This window comes from Protopterus annectens, chromosome 5.part1, assembly GCF_019279795.1.
Source record: "Protopterus annectens isolate FY-2018-M chromosome 5.part1, PAN1.0, whole genome shotgun sequence".
In the NCBI taxonomy this organism is placed as follows: domain Eukaryota; kingdom Metazoa; phylum Chordata; order Ceratodontiformes; family Protopteridae; genus Protopterus; species Protopterus annectens.
In genome coordinates, this window is record NC_056736.1 from 24,233,503 (window position 1) to 24,250,390 (window position 16,888).

Consider the following 16,888-nt stretch of genomic DNA (forward strand, 5'->3'; position numbering starts at 1 on the left):
ATAGCAAATAGTTTTTCTGGGCCCAAATGTCAGTGGTTAAATCCACAATGAACTTTTTGCGGGAATTATGGGGTCATCCGCTTGTGTTGTTTGCATTAATCTCTTGCTTCATACAATTATGAATTATTTATAGTTCTGAAAAGATACTAGAGAACTGAATATTTCTACACATTAAAAATAAAGAGATGAGTACAAAATCAAATCTGAATACTGAGTATAGCGGAAGCTTGAAACCAATACAGTATTTTATACTAGATACAGTCCAACTGCCATTGTATTAGAATGTGTAAATCAGTTAATATAGCATTGCTCTACTAAGACAAAAAAAACAGGCCTTGAATGTAAGCAGTTCTTATATGTGTAATGTGTGACCTTATTATGTTCCTCTTACATTCTGTCATTGGGTCTTGACAGTGTCCCCTGTGGAAGGAACCAGGATTGTTATGATGGTAATGGTATTGGTTAGTTACCAAAATATAGGTTCATAGGTTCACAGGTAGTTATTAGCCTATCTGCCTGAAGGCATTTATAAGCCTAGCCAAAATGTGTTGGTTTTCGCCGCCCCCTTAGATTAGTTCCCTGTGCCTCTGTCCAGCAGAGCCACTGAATTGATCCCCGGGGTAAACTTTCTGTTTCCCATCCACTCGTCAAGGTTTCTCTTTGAGAGTGTTAGTGAGGAGCTCTGCCTAATGTAGATTGGAATCTTGTTCCAAAGCATGGGAAGTCTCTGGGACAGGGATCTATCCCTCCAGCACATCCTATTTATTGTTGTGGTGAGGTTTAGATCCCTAGAGCATGTGGCTCGAGGGGATATGGTTTTCTTTAGGTGGAGCATGTCCATCAATTGTGGGTTGGACATGGCCTTGTATGTCAGGCAGAGATCAGCTCTGAGTAGGCAGCATGCAACCGAGTACAGCTGGAGTTTCTTCAGTCGAGCTGCATAGGGCATCTGTTTGAGGCCACTGATCCTCTTGATGAGGTACTTCTGTGGTCTTTCCATCTGTTGCAGGTGTCTTGTAAGATACATTTCAAATGGGGCATTGTACTCTATGATGGGTCTGATGAGTGATGAGTAGAGGGGCACAATGACCTCTTTTGATCTGGATGCAAACCCTTTTGTGATTAGGTGGGCCACATAGAAGGATTTTCTAACCACTTTGGCAATGTGATTATCAAAGGAGAGATTACTAACTACTTGGGTCCCCAGATCTCTTATTACGTCTTCCATATTTAGAGGACTACCACCTATGTGGTAGTTTGTGGTTACTTTGTTTTTTCTAAAGGGGATGACTATGCACTTTTTGGCATTTAGCTTGAGGTCATGATTTTGACACCCGGTATCCGTCTCAGGGAAACCTTTTTGGAGGATGTCTGTGTCAGCCGGAGAGTCAGTTATAGCCCCTAGTTTGCAGTCATCTGTGAACTTGGTCAGCCATAGTCCTCCTGTGCTTGCTTGTACCTTTGAGAAGTATATGCCAAACAGGAAGGGTCCTAGGACTGAGCGCTGGGGAATGCCACTTGTAACTGGTTTAGAGTCGGACCTAGCTCCCACAACTCTCACCATGTGGGTTCTGTCCATGAGCCAGTTGGCAACCCATCCTGTGACATAGGGGGTTTATGTTCAGGCTGGTGAGATGGTCTATAATACCAGAATGGGTAATGGTGTTGAAGGCCTTTGCGAGGTCTAGGTAGGCTGTGTGTACCACCTTCCCCTCATCTATAACCTTGGTAACTGTCTCAAAGAAGTCCACCAGGTTTAGGAGGCATGATCTGTCCTTAACAAAGCCGTACTGGCTAGGGTTCAGTGTTTAGAGGTTTCCAATGTCTCTGTTAATGAGTTCCATGATGATGCACTCCATAGCCTTGCAGACCAAGCTAGTCAGGTTTATAGGCGATAGTTCCCGGGGTCTGTTGTGGCTCCAACTTTGTGGAGCGGAATAACCATTGCTGTGCACCACTCTATGGGTACGTAGCCTGTGGACAGGCTGAGTTTGAACAGTGTGTTTAGGTGAGGGGTTAGTTTGTCTTTGAGCTCGTGTAGGATGCAGCCTGGGACACCGTCCGGTCCCAATGATGCTGTGTTTTTGGCTTTGGAGAGGGCTGTTGTAACCTGAGTGTCTGTGATTTCAGGGGCTCTACATTCTTCTGGTATGGTTATGAGCCATTTTGGGGGTGAGAGGGGGGTAAAGTTTGCAGTGAACCTGTCTGCCATGAAGTTGGCTATATCAGTCGGTTCAGTGCATTTTGTGCCATTCTGCACTAACTCCTAGTAGATCTGAGCATTGCCACTTAGATTATTGATATAGCTAAAGAATGCCTTGTGGTTATCTTTGGAGTCGTTGGCAATTTTTCTTTCGAAGCTAGCCTTGGATGATTTTATGAGGGATCATAGTTTCTTACTGATACTGATCAGGGATGTCTTCCCTTCCTGGGATTTTGCTCTTTTCTGTACTAGTTTCCTCCTTCTGTTGTATAGCTTGTTTATGGCAGGGGTCCACTGGACTGGTTTCCTTTTCTTGGAGGAGTGAGTCTTGGCTTTGCTTGGGATAGCACAATCCATGTATTCTTGTAGGTGCCCGTAGAATGCATTAGTAAATGATTTTGCAGCTTGGACAGTGTTATCCTTTAGCATGGGTGCTTTGAAACTTCCCACCTCGGCCTTAAAGGAGTACAACGGGTTTGTAAAATGCTTTCCTCAACTTCTCTGCCATTTTCCTTCCTATTTACAGCTTCCTACATAAACGAATAAGAATGCAGCGTTTAGAAAATTGAAATTCCCCTTAGTTCTGTAATCCAACCCTGCCTTAGCATACAGGAATGTTTCCACTTTTAAAAACATTCTCTCGCGTTTCACTTAAGCTTACTGGAGTCCCCCATTTACTGACATCATCGTGGCCAGGCAGTGGAGGTATATTTTTTTAACATTTCCCTCCCCCGAAGTGATATCATCACGGCCGGCCTCTGCTTCTTGGTCAAACCCACACATTCTGTGATGTCACAGCTTTCTTGTCCTTCCCCCAGCCTTGGAATGCTCAAATATAGCTGCAGGAGGTAGGGAAGTTCCTTTCGTGTTCATGTTTCTAGTACACAGTATTTTACAATTGGAACGTGTTTTTCCAAGCCTTGCCTGTATCAGCTTACCCTCATGGCCTGATTTATTTGTAAGTAAACTTTTTTTAAAACCTAATTCACGATAGTAGCAGCTTAATTTCTTCTGCCTTAATTTCTTTTACTGAGAATAAGGCTTTACAACTTGCCGTTTTTTTTGTTGTGCACGTGGTCTATATAATTCAATACAACTGTTTAAAATAAAAAGTGCAGTGTTTTTCAGAGTTGATAGTATGCACATACAATACAGGATGTTAGAGAGAGAGAAGACTGGAAAGGGAAATTTGTTGGGTAGAAATTCAGAAAAGGCATCTTTGGTGGTTTGGGCTGAGTATCGTATTGGGCAGTTATTTGCTTTAATTTGTGAACAAAGACAGCTAAGGAAAAGGGTTTGCTACGGAATGTAGCAATAATGAGAGCAGCATGGGTTGGTGCATTGCAGGGCTGTTTTAAACATTAAAAGCATTAAAATTAATGTAGTTTAAACATGGGCTGTTCTGTGTGATTTTATTTGGAGGATGGTGCAGAATTAGCACACAAGTTTGAGGCCCTTATTATTTACTTTGAAATGGAATATGTTGAAGGAAGCCTTTAGAAAACAGCTGTGTGTAGGGAAAAGGAAACCAATCAGTCCCTTAAGCAGAAAAGTATAGCATGATCAGCACAACGGGGATGTTCTATTAAATGAGCAAGGGGCAGTGGTTGGAGACTGATTTGAAGCTGGAAACCTTGCAGAAATATTTCATTTAAGATGTGAGATGGCATGAGACATGTAAAATGGATTAGAGGGAAATATTTTTGAAACTTATGTAATGAAATGGGAGCAGCTTTTGAAAAATGTAATGCTAACCAGATTTGGATGTCTTGGGATGTTTTAGTGACCAACTTTATTAAAAGTTAGTATTTGAGTGGTTAGTATTGAGCAGTAGGAGTGAGGAGAGAAGAACCTTTTGTTTAAGGAAGATTTTTTTCTTTTTGTAAAAGGGGATTTTAGGCTTCTACGTTTGGAGGTTTGTTTCACTTTTGGGAACTGACTAAACTCCAGGCCAGAGTAGGGTTGAATAGGCTTGACAAGTTAATGTACTGAGCAGTTTGGGAAGGGGGGTACTGACAAGGGATAAGACATGCAGCATATGTCATGGTGGGTGAGGGAAGTTGTTGTGCCTGTAGATATAAAAATGCAGGGATATATGGTCTTTCGTTTTGGGAGGGTGTCTTTTTGACAGCATAATCCAAATATTTATACTACTGGCTTTAAAGAAGCTGTAAGTGATATTTGCATGTGTTTAATGCTGACATTTACATCCAGTCTTTTAAATATATGTATCATGAGTGGGTAGCTGGGGAGCATTGTTAACTGAATAAGAGAATTAATCAGGGATACCATTTTGAGCCCGCTGCTCTTCACTTATGTTAGTTGGATGCTGCATAATAATGCATGGTTGTTTTGTCTTGTGTTTAGAAATTGTGTGTGGGAACCTGTTATTGGTGGTTTTTCAATTCCTTCCTCTCCCTGCAGGACCTTGTTCAGTGGCTGTGCTACTGATACGCATTTAGCTAGTTTGTTCCTTGGGAACAGTGGCAGGCATTTCCTTGATGGGCAAGCATCGTACACCCAGTTTACCTTGTAAGCTGTATTGGCCTATTTCCTGGCAGCAAGAGTAGGGTGGTAGGCAGCAAACCAACTTTTACTAGTCCTGCATGGTGGCATACCCTTCCCTGTGGTTGGAGCACCCATTTCCCATGTGTAGCTATCCAAGCTGTACAGTTGCCAGCCACTGAGGAGACCTTGGCTCTCTGGTGCAAGCGCATTATGGCAATGCGGGCTTCTTTGGCTTGTAATTCATGGGTGAAACACAGGCTTTCTGTTAAGTGTCACTCTAGTGACTGGTCTGACCAGCCTGCTATTCGCCAGAGTGGGCGTGGTGTGTCTGTCTCTGTGTGTCTGTCTGTGTGTGTGTGTCTGACTCTGTGTGTGTGTCTGTCTGTCTCTATGTCTGTGTGTCTGTCTCTGTGTAAGAGATGGGTAGCATATAGCGCTGAAATGGCCAGGTTTTATCAGAATGTCCAGATGTGACCCCCATATTTTTGTTTGTGCCTCAACAAAGGAGTCAAGTTTTTAAATAATGACAGATATTTGTTGTCTACACTTCATATCCTTTAGAAAAACACATAGTAACAGAAATCCTATTATTCTAGGGATTTTCTAAGTTCCTGAGAGAAATAGAGAGTGTAGCTCGGAGGCAGTGGGATTTCTTTAAGTGGAGCATGTCCAACAGCTCTGGGTTTGACATAGCTTTGTATGTTAGGCAGAGATCACCTCTGAGAAGGCGATATGCAGTGGAGTAAAGCTGGAGTTTTTTGAGACTGTCTGCATAGGGCATCAGTTTGAGGCCGGTAATCCTCTTTGTGAAGTATTTCTTCGGCCTTTCCAGTTGTTGTAGAGGTCTTGTGAGGTACATACCAAAAGAGCCATTGTACTCTATTCATTGTACTCGTTCTTCCTATTTATTTTGCAATTATTCCAGATGTTGTGCATTTAAAGGCTGAGCAGTGTGTGTGTAGTTCGGGTTAGCAGGTAGTTAGTAATTTCCTTACGCTCAAGCCCTGTACCTTAGCTACAGGAAATAAGCGCATGAATCTTTTACCCAAAATGTGCAACTGTTTTGATTTGCAAATCATATCACTGTTGTCTGTTAAACATATTAAAGCAGTGTTAGTAGCACTTCAGGTAGCATGTGTTTTCTTTTGATGCAGAAGTCTGTGTGTTCTATTCCCACAGCATGTAGATGGATTGCTGATATTGTGCTGTATTTTAAGAGGGTGGGGTGCTGCAGTCTTGTATGTCCTCATTTGGATAAGATGCCTATTAACCATGAACCTTTTTTACTTTGCCATCCATTCCCTGTTGCAATATTAACTGCTTATCACTATAATGTAATATAGGCAATTTATTTATCAAGGGTAGCAAGCAGTGAAGTTGTACATGAACTACTTAAATATACACTTTTTTTTTCCTAGCAGCACCCTTTTCATTAGTTACAGTCCGATCTCTCATGTGGAATTATTCAAATGACTTGTACTTCTGCAGAGACTGTGCATATTGAGTGATATTAGTGGGTTGTAAGGTCTGAGTGTCCTTGTATGGTTGAAATGTTCAGAATAGGGCAGTTAGCACTATTTGCTCATATGCTTAGTTTACTTGCTTACTGGCTATAACTTTGCAAAACGCTTTAACAAGTGGTGTTTTATAGATGGAATACAATGTAGTTATATGTTCTAATTTCATACATTCAGGAAGGCAAACAAGAGATTTTGCATGGTACAAACATGTGTGCAAGGGGTCTATTATTAATAGAGCTGAAAGGTAAAATTAACGAGCTGCTGGCCGGATGCGTTTTCTTTCAACATGGTTTTCAATGATGTTGCAATGAATGTGAGTTTTCAGTCACAGAAGTTTTAATGCCAAGTCTGTTATCTTTGTGAGAAGTGTTTTTTGATTGAAAATTTGATATAAAGGTGTTCAATTAAATCCAGAATTCAGATCATTGTACAAGTAAAGCACCATGCACACTGACACTTTTCAACAGTGCTTATGGCAACTGGGGCTAAACAGTCAACTAATCGGACATTGGAATGGCTCTGTGTGGGTGGGGCTGAGGGGGGTATCCAATCTAAATGCAACATATGCATACCAGCACATGTTTCTTTACAAAAATAGCACTGCTGATATTCAGGGTTGTTGTGTCTTTCGGCTTATCCCGGTTTGGGGTCGCCACAGTGGAACTCCGGTCCGCTAATGTTTGGTAGTGGATTTTTACATGCCGAGTTACTAGCCCTGACACACAACCTTCAATGAAGGCACGCCTCCATACGGAAGATGCTCTAGCTGAGAATTGAACGGGACAACGTCTTGCTGTGAGGGGACAATGCTACCGCAGCACCACTACCACGGGTTACTGCTGATATTCAGGGTATATAAACAAAAAAAAAAATACTATGAATTCATTAACCCGTCTGTTTTTAGAAGTAAAATCAGCATATTTTAACCATTCCAGGACCCTGCTATTTGTTGTTAGTTGGTGAGCTGTTATTATGTGTTCCACATTTTGGCCAATTGTTCCATATTATCTGGACTAGTGTCCCTCAGTTTGGAGATGGAAGGTTAAGAGCTATCTTTGGTGTGATCTTGGTTATTTTCACTGAGGGTAATGTACAATTGCTGACCATGGGATGGGTAAGGCCAAGTGGAATAGGGTGATTCAGGCACCAGAAGGGAACATGGCTAGGCTTAAATGGTCCAGAAGGCTAGCTAACCTAGGACTTTCCTATGAACCTGTTGGATTGTTCTTGGAGTGTTCATTTTTCTTTGTGTACTATGAATTAGATTTCTCATGCTTTACACACATTTTTTTTTGTACTCTGAATTATATTTCTCATGCTCTACATGATTTTTTATGTATGGTTCACTGTTGACAACTTTTTTGCAGGTCTGTCAGCTTATAGCCTTCTGTTCAGTTGCAGGCCTCATTGTTTTGTCACAAAGCAAGGTACACCACACTTCCAGACCCATTATAGTTTTTGACTTTATTTCCTAGTCAGAGCTGTTAAACTGATCTTCTAGCCTAAGTTGAATTTAAGAGGATCTGTCACTGCTGTATTGTAGTGTTTTTTTTTTTCTTTGCCACTGCTGCATGTATGTTCATAGGTTCATAGGTTGGTACTAGGCTATTGGCCCTAGGGCCTACGCAAGCCTAGCCATAACAATTTCCTGGATATTTCTTCCCACACTATTTACTTCTCTGGACCACTGTCTAGCAGGGCGACTGACATGATCCCCAGGGTGAATTTCCTGTGTGCATGTATTTTGTGTTTAGAGGCTTTAATTAAGTGAAAGGGTGTGCAGAGAAATTTTGATGGAGCAGAAAGTTCCATTTTTGCAGTACTGGGGGGGGGGGGTCTTGGTGTACTAATTCTAAATTGTATGACTTCTTAAAAAATGAGATTTCTCAGAGGTTTAGTGGTTCCATAAGAACTCAAATCACGCAAGTATTTAACATTTTTTTTTGTAATGGTCTGAAAGTTTGTCTGTTTTGTAAGAGGAATTGTTTACATATTTTCTGAGCTGCGTGGCACCAGTATTCTTTGGGTGTGTAAAGTTTTGTTGCATTCAGGAAAAGAATGGTATTATTATGTTTACTTGTTAGGAAGTCAAATGTATTTTAATTAAAAATACTAAAGGCATAAATGAAAAAGAAAGTAAATAAACATAAAATATAAACATATGAGTTCAGTGAACACAAGAAAAAGAAATGCTGTACCACGCACTAGAGAATTTACCTGCAATAGGTTTCCCAAGATCAAAACTTCCATATGAGCACAAACTAGAAAGAATCTGACACAAAACAAGAAGAAATTAGCGTTTGCTTTAATGCCGGATGTGTCTGCATCTGCAACTGTGTTGTAAGTTTCATTTACTGTGATGTAATTATGCATGCAAATTAGATGTTAATCAGCATACAGATTTGTACCTGTTTTGCATGGGCCTTGTCCAGATTTTTGATGTTTCTAGGTTGAGAGGTATGTGAACTTCTATTGTGCTTGCTGCAGTATGTGTGGAAGTTATTGTGCTCGAAGCAAGGTCTCACCTCCTAGCAGCCATTGATTGTTTTTTTACTAACAGTCAGTACCAGACATAGTGCAGAAAGGGCTGCAACTGAAATGGTGTGATTTTTTTTTTCTTTTCGTGGTGCATCCGAGTTGAGTTGCAGTTTAGTGACTCTAAGGAAAGGGCTCTGTGAGAACCAGGGAATGGCCACGTGGGTAGAAGGAACGCACACTTGTTCACTTGAAGTGTAGGACATAGTCGTACATGATTGAAAATAGTATTAGTGCTTATATTCTCAGAACTATTGCCTCAGTATCTTGCTTATTTTATTTTAGTACTATATTTGCTGCTTATAAACGTGGACTGGTCCAGAGACCTACATAGTAGCCCTCAATCCTGTTTGTTCTCTGAGTACTGTTTGGGTAAAAGCAGCCTTAGGTCATTGTTGACTCCTCTTTGGTATTGGCTGTAGTTATGGTCAGTGTATTATTCACTGGGATGTTTTCCAATGTTTCTTTTACAGGTTGTACAACACTTGTTACTGTATGTATTTTTAGGTATGAGCTGCTCTAACCACTAGATACCACATGTGTTTTGTTGTTGTACCACAGCTACGCTTAGCAAATTATGTCAGCAAAAAAATTGAAAGGGTTTAGGATTGCATAAAAAGTGCATAACTGCTGCTGATTGGTTTTTGTCCTTTCTGCAAAGCGGTAGCATCTTGGGACATAAAAATACCAGTCTTTGAAGCATAATTGGGAATGATAAATTAGGATATGCATAAAAAATGGAGAAATGTTCTCTTCTGCTTTGCAGAAATGGTCTGTGCTTGTTTTACTTTTAGCAGTAGGAAGCAATTACCTCTTGTGCATTATAGTGCTAACTCATCCACAGTGGGTGTAATGTATTTTCAGCTTCTCATTTTCCATATTATGCGATGGTTCGTACATTGTAAAGAAGTTTGGAATGACCAAGCAGGACATTTTTTAATGTGAACTGGAAAATGCAGTTTCCTGAAGCCAGTACTTCTGGTAGAAGATTAGTATGGGTAGATTGCAATACGTAAGAATTCTTACAAGGACAAGGAGGCAAAAGCTTTATAATGTATGTGTTCACATTTAACTGTTATTTTGAAGCAGGCCCCTGTAACTCTGAGTAAGAGGAAAAGGTCAAGGCAATAGTGTTGCTTGGTGTTCTGGTATGCATAGCATTTTTTAGAGCTGGTGCATTATCTGGGCAGTGTAGGGAGTGGTTTCATCACTTTTAAGCAGTTATGATGAATGCTTTTTCAGCACTGTCTACATCTGATATACCCACAATCCTCATGTTCATTTTTTACATTTCATTGTTATATAATGCATGAGATAGTAAGGTAACCGGGTTAATTTGTAACAGTCTGCAATGGGGGCATTTTCATATTTATTTATATAAGTAGCTTATGATAAGGATGTCCTTGTGCCATGACTAAAATTATTTTGGCTTTAAGACAGACATGATTTTGCATTTTAGGCTACTTACGTTATCAGTAATTGTTAGTTTTTAGTTTTTTTTTTTTTTTGGATGACGTCTGGCATAATTGTCGCTACTTAATGGTATTATACAAACAAGTTTATTTCAGCTCTGTCATAGATATTAGGAAACACATCATTTATACTATAGCTTCACTTTTTTAAGTATGCTGTAAATTTTATTTATTTCATTAGCCCTAGGCCTTCTATATTAGCCTATACTTCAGAGAAGTAGATACCAAACAGGAGATGTCCCAGGACAAGAACCCTGTGGTACTCCACTTGTCAGTGCTTTGAAGTCAGATTTGGAGTCTGCAACTTTTATAGAGTGGGTTCTGTCAGTGAGCCAGGTGGCAACCCATCTTGTGACGTAGAGATTTATACAAAGTTCAGCTGTAATTCCAGAATTTGGGATGGTGTTGAAAGTCTTGGTGAGGTTTAGATAGGCACTGTGAACCACCTTACTCTCGTCTACTGCTTCGGTGACACCGTCAAAAAAGTAAATCAGGTTCAGGAGGCATGATTTGCCTTTCACAAAGCCAAACAGGGTGGGGTACAAAGTTTGGAGGTTAACAATGTCTTTGTTTATGAGTACCATGATCATACATTCCATGGCCTTACTGACCAGGCTCGCCAGACTAATAATTCCCGGGGTCAGTGGTGGCTCCCTCTTTGTGGGAGTGGGATAAGTGTTGCTGTGCACCATTCAGTAGGCACAAAGCCTGATATGAGGCTATGATTGAACATGGTGCTTAGGTGGGGAAGCAGTTTGTTCTGAATTTCATGTAAAATGCAGCCTGGGATGTTGTCTGGTCCCATGGATGCTGTGTTTTTGGCTTTAGATAGTGCAGCTTTTACCTGCTTAGTTGTGATTATTGCAACCAAGCATTCTTCCTGTATAGATATGGGCCCTTTAGGGGGTGAGAGGCAGGTTAGGGTGGCACTGAACCTATCTGCCTGGATGTTGGCAACATCAGTTGGTTCTGTAATTTTCATGCTGCTGTGTATCGCTTGCATACTCCTCTGTTGTATTTGCACCAGATATCGCTAGTGTGCACTGCGGGAATAGAAAGATTAAAACATTACCCTGGTATCAGAGGTGGCAGTGCAACTTATTCGTAGTGGCTTAACATGAGAGTAGCTCTAAGCAAGCACCATGTGAAACCTGAACAAGCACCTAGAATAATTCATTGCAGCTTCCACACCTTAAGTCTGAAAATGAATTCACATACTCACATGAACAGGAGTAGCTGCATATTGATGGATAAAGGTATATGGGCATGTCGGGTGGTTACTAAACTGCAAAACTGGTATGTAATGGTGGGGATATTTGGAAGGCATGAGCAAACACACCAGTATATTACAGCCATAGCACCAATTGCACTGGAGGCTGGTCAATAGATTTAGTAAGGGATTTTGTCCATGCACAAATATTTCAAAAGTGATTCTTTGCAGTGGCATCCATTATCTGATTCAAGGTAACCTTGATGTCCTTTATTAAAAAAAAAAAATAAAATAAAAAATTACTTTGTGATAAGTGACTTCTGGACACAAGAAAAATGAAGGGGAAAATGTAGCAATGTGCTTTGTATGTACAACGAGAAATCTAGGGACACTGCAAAAGTTTTTCTTGCAAACCAACCAGTGGAGTAAAAACATATGTAGGCCAACACTGCATACCAACACACTTTGCACATGTAAATCTAAATTTTTAACAAGGTGGAAGCACAAAGTGATACCTTAACACTTAAATTAATAAAGATCTAAACTGGTTCATAGTCTAAATGTTTTATTCTTTAGCTACTTGGTGGAAGACCTTACAAGAGTTGCTACATAAACTGGATGTGAATGCAGTCAAGTAAGGCCATGGCTATAGTGTAGCAAAAAAAAAAGTCCCCTCTAACAAAGGAAATGCTAGAGCAAAGATTAAATTACATGAGTTAAGCACCCTGCTGAGATCTGCCAATCAATGGAATTACCAGGTCAAATTACCCTCAGGACTTTGACAGCTAGGGAAGTGTTTCGGGGGAGGGGATAAGTAAATGGACTGGAATTCATTGTCTCACAAATTAGCATCATTTAAACTAAATTAGGAAAAAAGGCAGCAGTAAACAGCACTTTGAGTGTGTTCTGTGACATTTGCACTGTTTCTTTTTTAAGTAGTCATTCAGCAGCAGGGAATGTTACTTACACTGTTCTATTTTACTCAGTACTTTGTACGCATGCAACATCTATGAAATGACAGGAGCTTTAGGCAAATGGAGGCCTGCATGATGTAACATTTTTGAGCCAAACAATGAATTCTGGGATACTGAATGGCAACCTGATTTATCCAAACCACGTCAATATGCTAGCCTCCATGTGGTCAGAGTCTGGAATTACATATAAAAATATTTAAAATCCTGTAAATAATCCCAGAGTGCTGTTAAAGTGTAAGAAACATCATGCCACGATGAATTAAACATGTTTTTTGAGTCTGTGGGTGTGGTACTCCTTTAAGTAACGTGAAGTTTGCTTTTGTAAAGTTTTTCATTGTGGTTTCCTTGACTGCGGGTGCGGAATGTGGATATCCAGAGTGATTTGTTTATGGTCAGATCTAACCAGCGAGGGGTTGATCTCCAGTGTGGAACACCAGTCGCCCATGTTGGTGATGACCAGGTCCAATATCTTGTCACCTCTGGTGTGGGAGTGTTGACCAGTTGAGCCAGGGCTTTTGAGTTTATAAATTCTAGGAAATGTTGGGCAAGGGAGTTAGTACTTGAATAGTTCGCCCAGTTAATGTTTGGGTAATTGAAATCACCCAATATTAGGGTGTTTGGTAGGACCTTTATGTTTCCCAGTGTTTCCAGAAATGTGGAATGGGGGTCCTGGGACATGGTGGGTGATCTGTAGCAAGCTACAATTTGAATTGAGTTTTGCCTGTGGTTAGTTGCATGTGGATGATCTCTGAAACATCGTGCTGTGTCACTAACCTGGAGGTGTGGGTATCCTTAATGAATATGGATACGCCCCCACCTTTTGTATTTCGGTCCAGGTTCTGTGGCCAAAATATATGGTATGAGTTGTAGCCTGGTAGTGCTGGGGTACTCTCTGGAACCTTAAACCAGGTTTCTGTTACTGCACATATATCGATTTTCTCAATACTGAGGAGTGCCTCAAGTGTGTGCATTTTGAGGTTTAGACTTCTGGCATTGAGTAGCATTACCCTCAGTTTTTTGTTACTTGTGCTATTTATTAAAAAAAATAATAAGTAAGCAAACAAATATTGTATGGTAAAAATGGTATAGCATAAGAATATGCTTCATCCATTTCTAGGCCCACATCCATATCTGACAAAATTCTCCTCAAATGCTAATTGTCACTGTTGATTTGCTAAGCGTCCAGGCACATTTGTAAATTATACTTATTTATATAGCAGGTATTCTGCCATCTTTTCTAAAATACGCAGAAACGACTTATTTCAAAGTACTAAGAGATGCTACCTCAGGGTTGTTTGAAGATGCAAAGGTGTCTGAAGCATCCACACCTTCAGATAATGAAGCTTCACAGACTTTTCTGCGGAACAATGTTCTAATGTGCTACTAAAGGCCTTTTATTATATTGACTGTAACATTATAAGTTTGCATATTCAGAAAGCAGTAGTGCCTAAGGAGGGTATACAGATTCAGTTCAATCTGCTTCAAATAGCTGTCCAAGGAAGGAGACTGAGATATACTGTTTGTGACAACTGCTGGAACTGACCTGGCTATAGATAAATGCTCACTCAGCTGGAAGAAAAACTTGGATGCACTTCATTTTATGGTATACATTATATATTCTACAAGATATTTTTTTTCAAATGGTGGGTCAGGTGTGCAGAGAAGACACAAGCAGAAGTGAATGAGACTGAAGATTGTAAGAAAATAAATTGTTCAGAATTAAATTTGTACTGGGGCAAGTTACATGAAAAAATATAATAGTCAATTAACAGTTTTATTTCACTGAAAAGCAATAGTGCGAGAATTAGACATCACCTTAAGTCTTCATTATTTCAAGTGTGTGTGTGTGTGTGTTTGTGTGTGTGTGTGTGTGTGTGTGTGTGTGTGTGTGTGTGTGTGTGTGTGTGTGTGTGTGTGTGTGTGTGTGTGTGTGTGTGCTTGGAGAAAACAAAAGAACCTTAATGATATCAAAGTGAGGCTGATGCACATTGCATATAAGGGAAGTCCTCTAGGACAAAATGCTGAGAATCTTTCCTCTAGTAAGCAAGAAATACAACATTTAATTTATTAACATAACATGCAAAAACAAGTGGGTCAATATTGCAGCAGCTGCCATATTTCCCACAGTGTTTGGCTGTAGTGCATGTTTTCTGAATGGAGTCTCCATGTCTTCCCAGTGTCCATGCTGGATTCAATGCTGCAATTTAGTTTCTGCCCTCATCCGAAAGGCATGTTGAATGTGCTATGTGTAAGTGAATGCATTTGTGAATACCACTATAGTCTGAAGTACTTTCTAAGATTAGTTCCTTTGCCTTGTGGTCACTGTTATCCATGATAGGGTCTGCTTCTGCCATGATTCTGAATTAGATAAAGGGATGAAGTCCTGAGTGTAACAAGACAAAAGGGCTCAATTTTCATTTTTTAATAAATTTGGTTTTGTACTCTACTCAGAATCCTCCATCTGTATGTAGCACACCTTACTGCCTGGCCATCCATTTTACATAGAAAACATCATAAAAAAATGAATAACAAAAATAAAGCAAGAGTATTCTACAAAGAAATGGAAGGTAACCAGAGTAAGTTGTCTGTGGTGACATAATACTTAAAAGTCACAAAACAGATGCCATGTCATCCTTCACAGCTAGTTTCCTGAGAAGAACTGTAGTCATATGGTTGGCGGTCATGTTGGCCAACATATTCTGCAGTTATTGCTGCTGCACCAGCTTTTGGCCCCACCTGCAGCTACGCAGTTTTCCACAGTATTTCTTTCATGGTTGCTGACACTAGACTGTTATGCCAGTAGCAGAACAGTCATAGCATAATGAGGAATTTGTAGCCCAGATATGGATTGTCATGGTCAGCAGGATCGTCTGCAAGTAATTAAAATAAGCATGTCTTTGGCCAACTGAATATGCAGGAAGCATCACAGTAAGTTCCAAACAGGCAGCATCACAGTAAGTTCCAAACAGGCATTGGGAGGAGGCCATTTATAGTAACATATACTTATTCAGTGATGCACAAAACAAAATGTCATCCTTCTGACTTTACATTTTCAAAAGAAAGCATTGGTGCATATCTGTTAACAGTTTTAAATCCACAAAGTGCCTCTTCAGGATACATGCTTCTTTGTAACTCAGGGGAACTCCAAGGCTACAGGCCTCTCTCAGGGTCAGTTTTCTGCTCCAACATCAGGCACTTCTACAACATATACTCTTCAGGATACACTTCACCTTATAGCTCTGACTGGGGTCTCACTTATTCCATGAGTCTAGGGCTTCCTTCAAAAGTTTGTCCAAATGAGGAACAAACTTCCTGAGTTTAGCCTTTCAGGCAACTACACCCTTTATATCATAATAATTGGCTATTATGACGCTGTGATTTACCCATTTGCAGTGAGAATATTGCCTCATATGGAAGAATATATACTCATTTAAAAGCACATGCATGTCTCCTTAATCAATATGTTCAACATAAGTTTATATATTTATATTTTGAGATAGATAGATCGATAGATAGATCGATAGATCGATAGATAGATCGATAGATAGATAGATAGATAGATAGAGAGATAGATAGATAGATAGATAGATAGATAGATAGATAGATAGATAGATAGATAGATAGATGGATGGATAGATTGACACAATTTGTTCGACTAAGCAGAATACTGACAGGTGTGTGAGCCTGCACAATTTTTGGATTTGGGGAAAATTATACCCACCATAGGAAGACATTTATGCAATGAGACACCGCAGCTCTAAACCTGAAAATCATCATCAGATCAGCCTCTCATAACTGAAATATCTAAACCTTGACTTAAACCATTTATAAAAAAATAAAGGAATCTTACCTCTGGTTATACACTTTTGAGAAGGGATAGAAAAAAGGAAAGCATGCTTGAGGAGTCATTATTTCTAGCCTAAACAGCATACTCTGTGACCTAAGCTCATGGAAAGAAGAAAGACTCTACAACTAATAATACCCTCAGGAAACCCTAAACAATTATGCATTTACCAAGGATGCATCCTGATAAATATGCTTCACATATTCAGACTTGACATTTAGTTAACTATTCTTTTTCTTACTTTTTTTTGTTAATTTGTATATCACAGGAGAGCACTTATCTTATTGGACCATAACTGTCAAGACTGGAAACATACAAAAAATATTCTACAAAAGTGCATGTTTGTTATGAAAAGAGAATGATTTCATTGAACAGTAGTGATGGCACACTATATGAATGTAAATAACTACATTGTGTTCCTATGAAAAGGCAAACATTATAATGTGCTTAGAAACGATGAAGGAACAAAACACAGTCATACTATTGGTTTGTTTAAAGTGTCTTTATGTTATCAGAGTAAAAGGCTAAATATGAATTCAAACGTTTTTTTTTTTTTTTGTTAAAAAGTTTATTAAAGATTTCCATTAATAAGTAAACAACAGTAAATTTTAAACATAAAATA

The 16,888-nt window shown here is 39.6% G+C and overlaps 1 long non-coding RNA gene across 1 annotated transcript in view; it reads left to right on the forward strand.

Annotated features, from left to right (window-relative positions):
- The first annotated feature begins 3,051 nt into the window (after nt 1-3,051).
- Nucleotides 3,052-16,888, forward strand: part of LOC122803280 — a 216,580-nt gene continuing 202,743 nt past the window's right edge. Inside the window, exon 1 of the long non-coding RNA XR_006365090.1 lies at nt 3,052-3,161. This is a non-coding gene — a long non-coding RNA (uncharacterized LOC122803280). The remainder of the gene's footprint in view (nt 3,162-16,888) is intronic.